General features: G+C 40.9%; 1 pseudogene across 1 annotated transcript in view; it reads right to left on the bottom strand.

Moving 5' to 3' along the window:
• The window catches only part of LOC309655336 (putative E3 ubiquitin-protein ligase TRIML2 pseudogene), a 396,542-nt pseudogene that overhangs the window by 37,562 nt on the left and 341,441 nt on the right, over nucleotides 1–17,539 (bottom strand). The gene's annotated exons all lie outside the window — the stretch shown is intronic.

Here is a 17,539-nt window from a genome sequence, read left to right as displayed (position 1 = left end):
AGCAGGAAAGGGGCTTAAAAGTCAAACCTGTTAAAGATACATATCTCTAGAGTCTTTGACACTGCCACAACATTGTTTACTTGGTTACATTCACCAAAACGTTGCCAACAAAACCAGTTGTTAACCACAGAATATATTTAGTCTGCACTAATAAACTATCAGATACTAGGAGAAGCAATATAAGATAGGGGAAAGAAAGTTGCTTGACGTTAAGGAAGTCCAAGTTCTACTCTAAAGTTCATCAAGAAATAGCTGGGTGATCTTTGTCAAATTGTTTAACTTCTCTGGTTTCCTGATTACTTATCTGTATGAGTGTGTTTGCCAAAATGATAGTAAATATCTCTTTCAATGCAAAGATATCTGTTTCTAGTCAGTCCAAGAGGGCTTCCTTGCACTGACTCATTGAATAAATAGTCAGCATTTACTGAGTACCTACTGTGGGCCAGTCACTCTGTAGGCACTTTATGTGCAGTATCTCATCTAATTCACACCGCAAACCTAGGTGGTAGGTACTATTATTATAACCATCAAACTGATGCAGAACTAAGATTTAGGCTAAGGAAATGGAGGCTAGCCAAGTTCTTATAGAGGTAACTGGGAGCTGAGAGTCTAGTGCTAAATTCCAGTATCCTTCATTTTCAGTCACCACAGTGTAATGTCTAGACATACTTCTTCTTAAAAGAACCCAAAAGACTTGAACTGATTTTTAGTGTTGCAGGTCTTTTATACCCCAAAGATAAGAGAATTCTGTTCCATTTATGCAAAGTCCCAGAACATCTGAGTTGCCTTATTTTTGTTTAACCAAAGCTTTCGTTTTGAAGCCAACTTTTGTTCAGCATGTCTATTTCTCTTGCTAAAGTAAAAATAACTTCATTTGTCTGGCTGTACTCAGTTTTTGCATTTATTTCATTTAATTCATGACTATTTATCTTACCGTAATAGAGCCAAGGGTTTTTAATTGGTGTTCCCTTATATAAATTTATACTGCTCAGAATTGTTGCCTATTACTCTGCCCATGGGGCAGCTTTTATTTAAAAGGAATCAAATTAAATTGTTTCATAAAATTACAACATGTGTTCAGAAAAGTTTGAAAAATATCCACTGTGCCTGGACTTCATTTTTTATTAAGAACTGTGTTCAGCAGACTTCCTGTTTCAAAAATTATGGGGTGGTACCCCCTAGTGGAAGATGCAGAGTAACTTCGGTGAATGAGTACTGTAAGCATCGGGGGCAGAAAAGACAGACAGGAGCTCTTTCCACTCCTTGCTGCAGTGTGTTGGGGTTTTGGGTCATTAACTTACTGAAAAACAGTGGAGGCCACTTGTGAGCAGAATTGGGTGAGTTGAGAGCTGCAGGGGGCAGTATAAAATGGACAGTGCGACTGAGATAGGTGACAATAGGTCTTAGGTGGCACAGGCATTGGCTATGGGATGCCCAGGTTAAAAGACTGGAAAAATCAGCAGGGATCGGATTGGACTTGAACTATGTGCATAGAGTTTGGATGTAGGAGTTGTGCTTGGTGAGTTGGTACTGGAGAGACCCAAAATATCAGGAGGACAAGTTGGGTGACAGAATTGAGATAGAGGGGAAGGAAAAGCTTTGTCACTGGAAATAAGAAAGAGTTAAATCAAAACTGAATTGGGTTAATGCAGTGTGAAAGGTGAGAGGGGCATATACCAGGGTGAGGATGGGAAGAGGGAGGGGACACCTACAGAGCAGTGTCTATGGAACCAGCTTGTCTGTTGAGACTAAAGGCCACCCTCCCCTGCCCATTCCCTGTCCCTGTGGGAGTGAAACTCACTGGTTTGGGGATGACCCCACTGAGGAATGTGATATACACACTGGCTTTCCCTTTCCCACAATGACAATATCTATTTGAAATGTAGGAATTCTTCACTCTGTATCAGGAGTGAATGGTTAAACATTTAAAATTTTTCTAAAAGTTATCAGCTTGTCTTTTGACAAGATTCAACACCCATTTATGATAAAAAACTCTCTGGAAAGTGGGCATAGAGAGAACCTACCTCAACATAATAAAGGCCATATATGACAAACCCACAGCAAACATCATTCTCGATGGTGAAAAACTGAAAGCATTTCCTCTAAGATCAGGAACAAGACAAGGATGTCCACTCTCACCACTATTATTCCAACACAGTTTTGGAAGTCCTGGCCACGGCAATCAGAGAAGAAAAAGAAATAAAAGGAATCCAAACTGGAAAAGAAGTAAAACTGTCACTGTTTGCAGATGACATGATACTATACATAGAGAATCCTAAAGCTGTCACCAGAAAACTACTAGAGCTAATCAATGAATTTGGTTAAGTTGCAGGATACAAAATTAATGCACAGAAATCTCTTGCATTCCTATACACTAACAACGAAAGATCAGAAAGAGAAATTGAGGACACAATCCCATTCACCATTGCAACAAAAAGAATACAATACCTAGGAATAAACCTACCTAAGGAGGTAAAAGACCTGTACTCAGAAAACTATAAGACACTGATGAAAGAAATCAAAGATGACACAAACAGATGGAGAGACATACCATGTTCTTGGATTGGAAGAATCAATATTGTGAAAATGACTATACTACCCAAAGCAATCTACAGATTCAACACAATCCCTATCAAATTACCGATGGCAGTTTTTACAGAACTAGAACAAAAAATCTTAAAATGTGTATGGAGACACAAAAGACCCCGAATAGCCAAAGCAATCTTGAGGGGAAAAAATGGAGCTGGAGGAATCAGACTCCCAGACTTCAGACTATACTACAAAGCTACAGTCATCAAGACAACATGGTACTGGCACAAAAACAGAAATATAGATCAATGGAACAGGATAGAAAGCCCAGAGATAAACCCACACACCTATGGTCAACTTATCTATGACAAAGGAGGCAAGAATATACAAAGGAGAAAAGACAGTCTCTTCAATAAGTGGTGCTGGGAAAACTGTACAGCTACATGTAAAAGAATGAAATTAGGACACTCCCTAACACCATACACAAAAATAAACTCAAAATGGATTAAAGACCTAAATTTAAGACCAGACACTATAAAACTCTTAGAGGAAACCATAGGAAGAACACTCTTTGACATAAATCACAGCAAGATCTTTTATGACCCACCTCCTAGAGTAATGGAAATTAAAACAAAAATAAACAAATGGGACTCAATGAAACAAAAACTTTTGCACAGCAAAGGAACCTATAAACAAGATGAAAAGATAACCCTCAAAATGGGAGAAAATATTTGCAAATGAATCAACGGACGAAGGATTAATTTCTAAAATATATAAACAGCTCATGCAGGTCAATATTAAAAAAAGAAACAACCCAATCAAAAAATAGGCAGAAGACCTAAACAGACATTTCTCCAAAGAAGACACACAGATGGCCAAGAGGCACATGAAAACTGCTCAACATCACTAATTATTAGAGAAATGCAAATCAAAACTACGGTGAGGTATCACCTCACACCAGTTAGAATGGGCATCATAATAAAATCTACAAACAACAAATGCTGGAGAGGGTGTGGAGAAAAGGGAACCCTCTTGCACTGTTGGTGGGAAGGTAAATTGATACAGCCACTGTAGAGAACAGTATGGAGTTTCCTTAAAAAATGAAAAATAGAATTACCATACGACCCAGCAATCCCACTACTGGGCATATACCCAGAGAACACCATAATTCAAAAAGACACATGCACCCTAATGTTCATTGCAGCACTATTTACAATGGCCAGGTCATGGAAGCAACCTAAATGTCCATCAACAGACGAATGGATAAAGAAGATGTGGTACATATATACAATGGAATATTACTCAGCCATAAAAAGGAATGAAATTGGGTCATTTGTAGAGACGTGGATGGACCTAGAGACTGTCATACAGAGTGAAGTAAGTCAGAAAGAGAAAAACAAATATCGTATATTAATGCATATATGCGGAATCTAGAAAAATGGTACAGATGAACCAGTTTGCAAGGCAGAAATAGAGACACAGATGTAGAGAACAAACATATGGACACCAAGGGGGGAAAGCTGGGGGCGGGACAGTGGTGGTGGGATGAACTGGCAGATTGGGATTGACATATATATGCTAATATGTATAAAATATAAAATAAAATAAGAACCTGCTGTATAAAAAATGAAATAAAATTCAAATCAAAAAAAAAAAAGAAAAAAAAGTTATCAGCCCTATGTTCTAACACACATAATGTGAAGAGGGAGGGCTCATCTTAGGAAAACTGAAGTGCCCAAGAAAGATGTGCTTAATGCTCTTTCCTGTTTGATAGCATCAATAAACTGAATAAACATACTTTTAATTCTACTATCTAGGTCACTGATACAAATGTTTAAATACCTTGGCTGAGAACCTGGGAACCTGTACTTGCTGTGTGTGCTGATCAATATGCCTTGTTAATATTCAATCTGGAGATTGTATTACCCTTGGAGGACTGCAGGGGCCCCTGACCTTTCTCTCTGAAATGTGAATTTGAAGTGGTTGTGTTTAAAATTTCAGTTCTCTTTCTGTAGGAAGGATACTGTGAGGATAGCTGCATTGTGTCAACTTCTAAACCAAAGTCTGAGAATCTTAAAGGGACCAAGACCCTGAATGATACCTGATCCAGTGGTTCCCCATCTGGCCAAGTAGCAAAATCACTGGGAGTGGGGATGGTGTTTAAAAATACACATTTCTCAGAGTCTGATTCTTGCCACTAAATCACAATCTCCAGGGGCTGGCACCCAGGAAGCTTACTCAGAGCAATGTGATGATCACCCAGCTTTGGGGGCCACTGATCTACTCCAGCCCCATAATCCATCTGGGGATTTGCTTTGATTGTAGTCAGGGATTTCTGCAATGCAAGGAACAGCTTCAGCAACAGGTAGCTATTTTTCAGATATGAGGACTGCCACAGAAGCAAGGAACTGAGGGAAGTATATCTGGCTCTCATAGGAGGAGAAAGTCATCAGGCTTCTCTGCTCTCTCTGCACTGTTTCTTGCCGCTGCTTCTCCCTGTATTTCTGTAGGCCATCTTCTCAAGCAAGTTTGCTTCTCCAAATCTTGGACTTTGCATGCTTCAGGTTGCCACAGCTCTGATGTGGACACCAGTGCTGTGTCACCTTTCAGCTCCTCCCGACTCTGGCAGTTATATTCTTTAGTTCAAGGGAGGCTCCAGCTTGGGTCACGGGTCCAGCCCTGGTCCAATCTGTTGTGGCAGGAGTGGGGAAAGGTCCCAAGACAGACACATGGCTGCCCACATCCACCTCTTCAGTAAAAGTTGAAGGGACTCTTCCAAAGGAGGGGGTGTGGTCTGGCTGAGAACTAAAAGGGTGTCCACCACACCTTTGTAACCTCCCAACGAGGGGGTCATTTGAACTCCACTTGAACACTTCTTGTGACAAAGAACTCACCAATTTGTGAGGTCCTTTTCTTGTCCAGTTCTAAGATTTGACAGCTTTTTGGGTAATGACCATAATGTATTCTATGCTCCTTCTCTAGAGGAATACAGAATAAACTTACTCCTTGCCCTTTAAGAACTCTGAAGATGGCTATCATGTTTGCGTCAAGATTTTTATTTCCAGAACATACTTGCTTAGTTTCCTGATTTGGTCCTCTTTGGGTTTAGACTCTCATCATCCTGGTCTCCTTCCTTTTCTTGAGTTGGTTTCTTAATAAGAATTTTCTTACTTACATAGAGTAATTTTTTGTTGTTTTTGTTTTTCTTTTTCGGGGGCGGGGTGCGGAGCGGGCCTGCCAGCTCCCTGGGGCGGGCGGGAATGGCGGAGCGTGGGGCCAGAGTAATGTTTTTAAAAGGATTGAGGCGGCTTTAAAATATGCAGTAAAGCAACATACAAAAAAATACTTCAAAGCAAAAGAATGAAGGCAAAGGGAATACATTTTGTAAAACAAGGTGGAGCTGAGTGAGAAGTTGGTTCATGTAGCACCTGCCATGAGATTGTGTGGCTTGCTAAGGGTGGTCTACAGGCTTGCTTCTTAAGCTTTCCAGTGGCCAGCCCCAAGAGGGAAGGATCAATCACTGTATCCATGGGAGGAAACAAAGCATCAGCTCAGAAGAATACTAAGTGATTTCCAGTGTAAAGACTAGGAAACATTTTCTCCTTGGGGTTCTCCCAGAGAAGATGTTGTGAAACCAGGTAAACAATATCTTTAACAAAAAACTTGCAGTAAATATTGCATTCATTTCCTAGCACTGTTCCTTACAACATCTGCCAGAGTGAGATATAATGGTGCTTGGTCGAAGCACAATTCAGTGAAGCCATTCTAGGGAGGCCCCCCATCCAGTCTGTGTGTGCTTCTCTGCCCCGCTGTCTTTGGACGGGTATTAGAGGATCTATCAATGGTTCTCAAGCTACGTTCTGGGGGGACCATCGGTGGTGGGATTAAGATCCCCATCCCTTCCTCGCATCCCATTCTCTGACCCTGGGCTTCTAAGAAGGACATGGTTTGAACAAGAATTCTGTTGTTAAAAAAGAAGTTTGAAAACAACTGATCTAAAAGAATGGGTGCACTGCTATCCTTCAGGTAATCTTCCATAAATATTGTTCATTTCCCAAAGTTTTCCATAGTTAAGGAGCAGCTGTGAGTTCCAAGATTAAACATCGCAGTAAGTTCCTAGATCACAGAGCTTCTATGTTGCCAGTTAAACTCAGAGCCATATGTTTTAATAATCAAGCAAGCTAGGGAGGGATTGACAACTTCTTATTAAATTTGAGGTACCTAACAAGGACATATGGTGGACAGAAGGCCACTGCACCTCCACTTGGAGGTGAACTAAGAAAGGACCATCTGTTGGTGCCCAGATTCTCCTGAAGAAATAATTTAGCATTTGCTCTAACACGTTGATACACAAAGTACAGCCTCAATGATTTTAGCTTGAAAAAATTTTTTTTTTATTTCAATTTTCTTAAATTTACTGAGGCTTGATTTGTGACCCAAGATGTGATCTATCCTGGAGAATGTTCCGTGCACACTTGAGAAGAACGTGTAATCTGCTGTTTTTGGATGGAATGTCCTATATATATCAATTAAATCTATCTGGTCTATTGTGTCATTTAAAGCTTCTGTTTCCTTATTTATTTTCATTTTGGATGATCTGCCCATTGGTGTAAGTGAGGTGTTAAAGTCCCCCACTATGATTGTGTTACTGTCAATTTCCTCTTTTATAGCTGTTAGCAGTTGCCTTATGTATTGAGGTGCTCCTATGTTGGGTGCATATATATTTATAATTGTTATATCTTCTTCTTGGATTGATCCCTTGATCATTATGTAGTGTCCTTCCTTGTCTCTTGTAACATTCTTTATTTTAAAGTCTATTTTATCTGATATGAGTATAGCTACTCCAGCTTTCTTTTGATTTCCATTTGCATGGAATATCTTTTTCCATCCCCTCACTTTCAGTCTGTATGTGTCCCTAGGTCTAAAGTGGGTCTCTTGTAGACAGCATATATATGGGTCTTGTTTTTGTATCCATTCAGCCAGTCTATGTCTTTTGGTTGGGGCATTTAATCCATTCACGTTTAAGGTAATTATCGATATGTATGTTCCTATGACCATTTTCTTAATTGTTTTGGGTTTGTTTTTGTAGGTCCTTTACTTCTCTTGTGTTTCCCACTTAGAGAAGTTCCTTTAGCATTTGTTGTAGAGCTGGTTTGGTGGTGCTGAATTCTCTTAACTTTTGCTTGTCTGTAAAGCTTTTGATTTCTCCATCAAATCTAAATGAGATCCTTGCCGGGTAGAGTAATCTTGGTTGTAGTTTCTTCCCTTTCATCACTTTAAGTATATCATGCCACTCCCTTCTGGCTTGCAGAGTTTCTGCTGAGAAATCAGCTGTTAACCTTATGGGAGTTCCCTTGTATGTTATTTGTCGTTTTTCCCTTGCTGCTTTCAATAATTTTTCTTTGTCTTTAATTTTTGCCAATTTGATTACTATGTGTCTCGGCGTGTTTCTCCTTGGGTTTATCCTGTATGGGACTCTCTGCGCTTCCTGGACTTGGGTGTCTATTTCCTTTCCCATGTTAGGGAAGTTTTCGACTTTAATCTCTTCAAATATTTTCTCTGGTCCTTTCTCTCTCTCTTCACCTTCTGGGACCCCTATAATGCGAATGTTGTTGCGTTTAATGTTGTCCCAGAGGTCTCTTAAGCTGTCTTCATTTCTTTTCATTCTTTTTTCTTTAGTCTGTTCCACAGCAGTGAATTCCACCATTCTGTCTTCCAGGTCACTTATCCGTTCTTCTGCCTCAGTTATTCTGCTATTGATTCCTTCTAGTGTAGTTTTCATTTCAGTTATTGTATTGGTCATCTCTGTTTGTTTGTTCTTTAATTCTTCTAGGTCTTTGTTAATCATTTCTTGCATCTTCTCAATCTTTGCCTCCATTCTTATTCCGAGGTCCTGGATCATCTTCACTATCATTATTCTGAATTCTTTTTCTGGAAGGTTGCCTATCTCCACTTCATTAAGTTGTTTTTCTGGGTTTTTTTCTTGTTCCTTCATCTGGTACATAGCCCTCTGCCTTTTCATCTTGTCTATCTTTCTGTAACTGTGGTTTTTGGTCCACAGGCTGCAGGATTGTAGTTTTTCTTGCTTCTGCTGTCTGCCCTCTGGTGGTTGAGGCTATCTAAGAGGCTTGATGGGAGGCTCTCAAGCTTGAAAAATTTATCTCATAACCAAACACCCATTTTATCCACAAGCAAATCGCAGTAAGTCACTCATAGAACATCTAGCTTTTATATTGAGAAGGGTCTACATATGTTTAAAAATATATATGTAAAACTAGGAAGTTGATGGTTTTAGATTTAGAACAACTGGCTTTTCGTTGTGATAATAAAAGATGGGGTCAGCTGGCTATTAATGCCTTTCTGGTCCTTGATACTAAGACCATGGCATTGGTGTACCACAGAAAGTCCATCTTTCTCTTTCTTGTAATTGGAGTAAACACTGTGTCTGATCTATTGATGGACTGTTATTCCTGACCTTGAAACACAATGGTATTAAGTGCAGGTTCCTTATAAGCCTTTCAGGTGAGGGTGGGAATGGACCTGGGGACTCATTATTGAGCTTGTATATCTCAGCCTACAACTGATTTCAGTCTTCAGAGTCAAAGGTTATGGAAAAATAGATAACAGCAGCAAACACTCAGGTTTTTCTTGTTAGATTGCTCCACGAGATTGACAAAGAGTTTAATAATGATCAATGGTGGAATAGCTATGCCTATAGCTCCCTTTCTGTAGAACATTGACCCAAGAGTCCTAGAATTTACAATTTATCAAACAGGGAAGTGACGTACATTTTAGGTAGACCACCTAGTAAATTAGGAGAAGAGTAAATGACTGCCTTTAGGGAAAATGTGGTAGACTTAACTGTGGTCCAATCAATAAGGAGAAATTTCTCATTAAAATACCACTAACAAAGGGTCTTCCCTATCTACTCACAAAACCATGTGATAACGCAACCTTTTTAAAAAGAGATCTGTGGGAATAGTGTGTATGTGTGAGGATCCCTGTGTACTTTGTCGCAGATGATTGAACAGTGAAAGTGGGAAGTTGCAGAATTAATCAAATGTAAGCTCATCTTTATTAACCTCCCAAATTGGCAAAAGGAATCTGTTAGGGCAAAGCCCTGAAATGCCTGACTGACCACAGCACTGTGGACTGATAGGCCTCCCACCTTCTTACAGGGCCTGCCAGCTAGGGCTCAAAGCAGAAGCATCTAGCTACCCGTAGGCCCTTTTTACCTCGTCTCAAATGACGATAGCAGGGACAGGACCCCAGAGTCCAAAAGCCTTGCAGGCTGGGAGGGGAGGATGACAGCAACAAAGAACAGGCTTGTGTAGCACTGGTCCCAGGTCTTCCTTCCAGAAGCAGGGGGAACACCCCCATGGGGCCCTTCCCTGTAGGTTCACACAGCCTACCTCTGGCCGTCCTTACATCCAACTGGGATGACATCTCATCCCCACGTTGAAATGGCAGAGTTCCCCTTGCCCAGCTTGTACAAACACTCATCTTGGAGACCAAATCACTTTGTTCCCCAAACATCTGAAGTTAAAACCTTTTTTTGGCAAGTGAGTTTGCTAAGATCAGAGCTCTTTATTAGAAGTGATCTGTGGGCGATCAGTCTCCTCCAAGAGTTTTATTTAGCTCAATTTTTAAAATGTGCTAAGTGATAAGAAAGAGTCTTGCTAGGTCCTAGTCTCTGTCTGCAGACTTAGAGCACTCAGCCTTCTCCTTGCAAGCTCTGAAAATTTAGCCTCTCGGGCAGCACCCACGATCGGAACATCGGGATTTCTCCCAGGACAATCTAACGTGGGAAACTACCACAGAACCTGCCTATCCAAAGAGTGGGTGACCGAGCCCTTCTGAGGCAATAATATGTTTGTATTGAGATTTACTTTTTACCTGCTCCTGGGTAGCCATTTATTGAATATAATTCGCATCTCTCGTGTTGCACCACTAATCTTGGTACACTTTGTTTGTTGATACCTGACTGAGGTGAATGATTGATTTGCCTGCCCTATCTTCACCCCTTCTTAGAGTCGGTATTCTCCCCACTCCCCCAAATATGGGGTTTGGTCAGACAGATACTAAACAGACTTAAAGTTGTACATTTGTTATTAAGTTTTATATCAATTTAGAGCCAGAATTCCCATTAATTAAGATGATTTACATTCTGATTCTGTAAATCTAGTGCATTAGCCATCCCTGCCAGCTTTGTGTCATCCAAATATTTGATCAACATACCCCTTCAACCAAGTCACTAATAAAAATGCGAACTGGATTTGACTCAATGTTGACTTGTTGACTAGGTGGTAGATTTATTTGATGGGCTGTAACATGAGCTTCAATGTGTTATTGCAGATCTGTTTATTGTCATGGAACAGTGTCCACAGTATACTGAAAACTGAAAAAAATAATTGAATATTACACGTTTTTATGCTATTGCTGTTAAAATATGTGTGGGTATATATATATATACATGGAAAAAGGCCTGGAAAGAGATGCACCCAGAAAAGTCACTGTTTATCTCTGGGTGGTCAGGCTACTAGTAATTTTTCCTTTTCTTTTTAATTCTTGTATGTATCTTCTGGAAAGTTATTTAATGAGCATGGCTTGCTTTTATAAATAGAGGAAACAACAAAGAATTTTATAGTTTAAAAAACTCAAAAGAGGACTTCCCTGGTGGCGCAGTGGTTAAGAATCTGCCTGCCAATGCAGGGAACACAGGTTCGAGCCCTGGTCTGGGAAGATCCCACATGCCACAGAGCAACTAAGCCCGTGTGCCACAACTACTGAGCCTGCGCTCTAGAGCCCGCGAGCCACAACTACTGAGCCCGTGAGCCACAACTACTGAGCCAGTGTGCCACAACTACTGAGCCCACGTGCTACAAGTACTGAAGCCCGTGCACCTAGAGCCCGTGCTCCACAGCAAGAGAAGCCACTGCAATAAGAAGCCTGCGCACCGCAATGAAGAGTAGCCCCCGCTCACCATAACTGGAGAAAGCCCACGTGCAGCAGCAAAGATCCAACACAGCCAAAAATTAATTAATTAATTAAAAATTTAAAAGAAATAAGGAGAAAGATCAAAGAGATCCCTACTGCATATCTCTAAAGACCTTTCTCTAGGTCTGAGAAAGTGGTTCTCAGACCATTGTGCTAAACAGAATTATTGGAAGAGATTTTAAAAAACATCTCCCCTGGGAGAAGCACAAGATGAAAATGCTGTTGCCAGTCCCTGGACCAGCCAGTGGACAGAGCCACTTAGCTATGAATACACCTAACTTCTCTGCTTTTTACCAGCTGTGGGACCCCAGGTAACTAACCTAAGCTTCAAAAAACTTTTTTTTTTCCTGCTCTTCAAAATGGGATATTAACATCTATCTTCAAGGATGGTGGTGAGGCTTATACGGAGTAATGCACACAAGATGCCTAATCCAGTGCCCTGCTCATGGTAAAGCCTGGTAAGTGATATGCTGGTCTCCATGGCATCCAGCCCCCAGTTCTAAAATTTATCCTCAGGTCATTCCTTATCACATCTCTTCCCTCTTCTCCCTTTCCAACACATTTTAGGATCTTATCTGAGTCCAAGAAGAAAGCAAAGAAACTGATTGCTTAGTATTGATGCCAATTTGTGAAAATCATCATTTCTAATGATCTCCATATAAAGTAACAAACCTTCCACATATAACTTATGTTTTAACTTTTTTGTTTAGATCCTTTGCTTCTTTTTTGTGGCTTTTGCATTACGAAATCCCCCTTGCATTCTGGTAAGCCTGGAAGTTAATTCAAGAAACATTTGCGATTGTATGTAAAGCAATGTGTGATCTTCATTCCCCAAAGAACTTAAAGGCAGGTGGGAAAGACTACACAGTAAAATATCAGTTTTCCACATCATAACATTTTAGTGGAATTTTTGTCATTTTGAACATTCTTTGTGATGAGGGAAGAGTGAAACAGCATACTTTATTTTTGAAATCCCTCCTCAATTAGAGCAGGATATTTTAAAACAAATCTTATGGGAAATTATCAATTTCTATAGCATATAGTTCAAACCACCTCAGAAAGGCTGAGACCAAAGAGATGTAGCCTTGAAGAGACCAGTAAGCTGGAAGGGAAGGTGACTCGTTTGACTCGGGAGCTCCACACCCAAGTCTAAGTCTGGGAGGCATTGTTCTTGGAGTAGCAAGCCTGACTAAGATGGTGCACAGCCGTGCTCCTCCCATCCCTTCTCCTTCTTATGCCCCCAGAGCTGGATGGCATGTATGAGCAATGGAAAATTCCTTTGACTCCAGAGCTGGGCTGGAGAAGGGTCGTGCCACATGCTACAGCTTCCCAAGACAGAACCAATAGATGCCAGCTTTACTTTCTTTCCCTGCAGTCCAAGATTCATTCAGTAGTCCCATAATGTCCCCAGTCTTGAGGGGCTGCAAGGAGAGTGCTTAGAATAATTAGTTTCCATGCAGAAGACTGGTCCCACATTAGCCTTGTAGAAATCAAGATAAAGTCCTTCTACTGATATCCCTAATTTACCTCTAAAAAAAAAAAAAAAAAAAAGAATCATCATAGTTGAACATATTATTTCATCCAAGATGTTTCTAATGATTTTGTGATTTTTTTAAAAAGTTGTGGGCTTCCCTGGTGGCGCAGTGGTTGAGAATCTGCCTGCCGATGCAGGGGACATGGGTTCGGGCCCTGGTCTGGGAAGATCCCACATGCCGCGGAGCAACTGGGCCCGTGAGCCACAACTACTGCGCCTGCGCGTCTGGAGCCTGTGCTCCGCAACAAGAGAGGCCGCGATAGTGAGAGGCCCGTGCACCGCGATGAAGAGTGGCCCCCACTTGCCACAACTAGAGAAAGCCCTCGCACAGAAACGAGGACCCAAAACAACCATAAATTAATTAATTAATTAATTAATTTTAAAAAATGTGTATAATTTATGGTTTCAGGTTTGTTGTGAATTATTTAAATTTAAAATGTGATCTGTAGTTATCTCTGCAATATGATCATGTGTAACTCACATGACAGTGATTAGGGAAAAGATAAAATTGTTGTTTGCAATGCCAGTTGACTAAACAACTTTGAAACTTGAAATTTATTTGAGTTTACATTTATCATTATTATTTTAGTTCTTTTTTTCTTCCTCTCTTTCAGATATGGTTTGTGGCCATTAGGTGGCGCTGTGCATTTCAAATATGAAAAGCACGTGAAATTCCAATGCTAGGCTGTGCAGAAGAAAGTGATATGCATTAGTTAAAATTGTCACATTCTTGTTTCAATGAGGGTAGAAACATTTTATTTTTCACATAAAAATTTCCAGTATTATAATTTATTAAACAACCCAGAACATAATCCCACAGTTCCATCTGAAACTTTCCTTGCAGAAAGAAAATGTTCCTTACTGTGTGACATAAAAGCAATGCCTCTTAGACTTAGAGATTTGGGTGTGGGACTCCTGAGTCAAATGAGATAATTTAACTCTTTCTCCTGCCCTTTGGAGCACTGTGATCCTGATTTCCTAACAGTGTTGATGAATTTGTATTAGTGTAGCCATATTCTCTCATTTGGAGGTCCTTATTACTGGAAGCATTTACTTACAGATAGGATGCAAATTCATTTACATTTTATCTGAAATGCTAGCTTTAACTCTAGAAAATAATAAAAATGGCTTTCTTAGGGATCAATCCCAGGAGCTAGCTTCATGACTCTCATTGTTAACCAACTAATGGAAGATGTTACTCAAGTTTAATCCCCAGACAGAATATCCCATAGCTCCTGCTACACCAATAGTCTCCTGTTCCCCTCTTTCCAGCCTTCCCTCCCACTGTACACCCAGTCACTCTAGAGCTCTGCCAGGGGCCCCTTGTCCTCTCCTCCCACAGCTCCCCCTGAGCAGTCTCTCCTGCACCCAGGACTCTGGTTACCTTTTGGTGTTGATGCTTCCTTGTCTGTGTCTTCAGCCCATGTATCCACTTCTTCCACTTAGATGTCTTCAGGCACTGTAATACTTAACTCATCTGAAATGGAACTCACCCTGCCCAACTCCAAACCAGCATTCCCTCTGTGGGGCGATGCCACCTTCATCCGTGCAGTTGCCCATGCAGAGATCTGAGAGTCAGGCTCCACCCTCCCTTGCTTTTATCCACCCGTCCTTAACGTTCACTCTGCCACTACTATGGACATGGGTTGGATCATCTCTCATTTAGATGATGATTGTATGTATGTATGTATGTATGTATGTACTTATGGCTGTGTTGGGTCTTCTTTGCTGTGTGCGGGCTTTCTCTAGTTGCGGTGAGCGGGGGCTACTCTTCGTTGCAGTGCCCGGGCTTCTCATTGTCGTGGCTTCTCTTGTTGTGGAGCATGGGCTCTAGGCGTGCAGGCTTCAGTAGTTGTGGCACGTGGGCTCAGTAGTTGTGGTTTGTGGGCTCTAGAGCTCAGGCTTAGTAGTTGTGGTGCACGGGTTTAGTTGCTCCGCGGCATGTGGGATCTTCCTGGGCCAGGGCTCGAACCCGTGACCCTTGCATTGGCAGGCAGATTCTTAACCACTGCGCCACCAGGGAAGCCCTAGATGATGATTGTTAACCGTCTCCTAGTCTTGGTCCCTCTGAACCGTTTTTTTTTTTTTTTTCCACATTATAGCCACTGATCCTTGTATAATGCAGTTACCACCATGTTTGGACCCTGCTGGAAACCCTCGATAGCCTCTCATCTCTCTCAAGACAGATCCAAACTCCTTAATGTGAACATAAGGCCCTGGGCCCTTCCTACCTCTCTGGCCCTGTCTCCTCTGTCTCAAACTCTGTACTCTGTCCTTAGACACATCTGTCAGCATATCAGATCTGCTGGACTTTCTCCAGCCTCCCACCTCTGCACACACTGTCCCCTCTGCAATTCTTTTCTTTCCACCCCTGTCTATCTCCTGCATAATTCCTAGCTTAGATGTCACTGCCTCGCCTCTGGGAGGGGAACCTTCCCCACTGCTTCTCCCAATAGGATGAGCTCCCCTGCTTACCACAGCCCTTATCACACTATATGGTAATTGTCTGTTAGTCTACCCTGCAGACTGTGATAAACACATCTCTTACTCTCCGTCCTATCTCCACCATCCAACACAGTTCTTAACACGTAGTAGGTCCTCAGTAAATAGGTTTTGAACGAATGAATGAAGAGCTGGTCTATGTAGCTCACTTTCGCTTACTGTCTGTAACCCAGGTCAGTTGTCTTCCCAGCTCACCCCAGCGGGAGTGAGTCCCTTCCATCGACCACCATGGCACTGGGCACAAACCTCAGTCAGAGCACATATGTTGTGTGGAAATTGTGTGAACCATCTCCACTAGACTCTGCACTCAGAGCAGGACAAGGTCCTCATCAGGTATTCCGTGAGAGTGGAGAAGGAACAGATTTTTCCTGCTTCCAAAGATCATGCAGCAAAAGGTGGTGAAGAGAGAATAAGTTTTCATCTGATTTGGGGGTTTAGGCCTGGTTTTGTTTATATGGCTATTACCTTCAATTTTAGGTTTTTTAAAATTTATTTTACTTAGAACTCTGTCTGAGGTTTAAAGCTACAAAACTTTGCTTGTGAAAACTACTCATGCAATCATTTAAGGGTGTTAGGTCCCATAATGTTTGAGTGAGGCTGTTAGAGTTTCCGGTGTGTGTGAGGAATGTGTGTGTGCTCCGACTTCTGTTTCCCTCTGCTAGCCACTCTGTGTACTCACTTCCTTCAGAGGAAGGGAGTTGATTATCTGTTTCGTAGTAATAAAATATAGTAATATTTCTTGAGCACATACTATGTGTCAGACGCTGTTGTAAGAATTTTACATGCATTAACTCACTTAATCCTTGAAAGACCCTTTGAGACAGGTGCCATCAAGTGTTAGCATTCCCATTTTAGAGATGAGAAGACTAAGGCACTGAGAGGTTTAGTAACTCCACCCGGGATGAGAAGAGGAGCCAGGCAGTTTGCCTTTAGCTCATGACCTTTTATATACTATATTATACAAAAAGCTTGACAGGAAATACATTTTTGATTATTTTAATTGAGGATACTAACAGCTGTAAAACATTGTCACGTGGACCTGTTTCACTATGTAAATATCTCTGAGTAAAAGGGCAGTTTGTTACCAAAACCTCCCATCTCCTCTGCCTCAGACCAGAGCATTCCCAGCCCCAAACTTTGCAGAAAGCCTGTAACCCTTTGCCTTTCAGGTATAATCCTAATTGCTCATCTCCCATGACACCTTTTCTTGAGACAAGCAAAGCCTTGCTCAGTTCTCCATAAATGGAGAGCCTTCTTTCTTTTGATCACAGATCTCTAACTGCTAAGTTACTTTCCTTCCATCTTCCTGATCCTAATTTAGAGACTTCTTAAGTTTTACAGGATCTCTTGCTAAACATCATTCACTGTGTATAATAGTACACCACACATCTTATCCCTAAGAGTTCATGTGTATTTGAGCACGCCCCACTTAACCTGAAATCAAACTAGAGCACTGCAGCCCACAATACGGCTACAGAAGTTAACAAACTATATTGTGATTTGGTATAACACAATGTAGGCATATGTATTATCCATTATTAGAAAGGTTATTTTAAAATAAGTGTTTCAAAGGATAAATAACATTTTTTTCACACAGTTTGAATACTATCTGACCTTTTAGAAAGTGATTTAGAAAGATCTCCTACCCATATGTAAGTTTTTCTTCCTTTTGTAATCTAAAGACTGTGTACTATAGGTCCCTGGCCTCATTTCCCCATTTCATTTTATCTCATAGTTTATCTTTTCTATTTTTCATTTAATCTTGAACTGGAGCATTTTTGAGCATTTCATTCAATATCTCCTATCTAATATTTTTGTTTCGTTGGATGTTTTATTTTTCCTCAGGGGTACTGGTATACTCTTATGGAATGTGTTTCCTTAGATAACGTGTAACAGGAAGAGAATCCTATTTAAAGGGAAAATGTTTAAATACTTTTTTCAAGACCAATAGTGTATTCTGGCTCAAAGAACCTCCAT

The sequence above is a fragment of the Balaenoptera physalus genome, assembly GCF_965194825.1.
Source record: "Balaenoptera physalus genome assembly, chromosome: 2".
In the NCBI taxonomy this organism is placed as follows: domain Eukaryota; kingdom Metazoa; phylum Chordata; class Mammalia; order Artiodactyla; family Balaenopteridae; genus Balaenoptera; species Balaenoptera physalus.
This window is presented reverse-complemented; position numbering and strand designations above follow the sequence as displayed.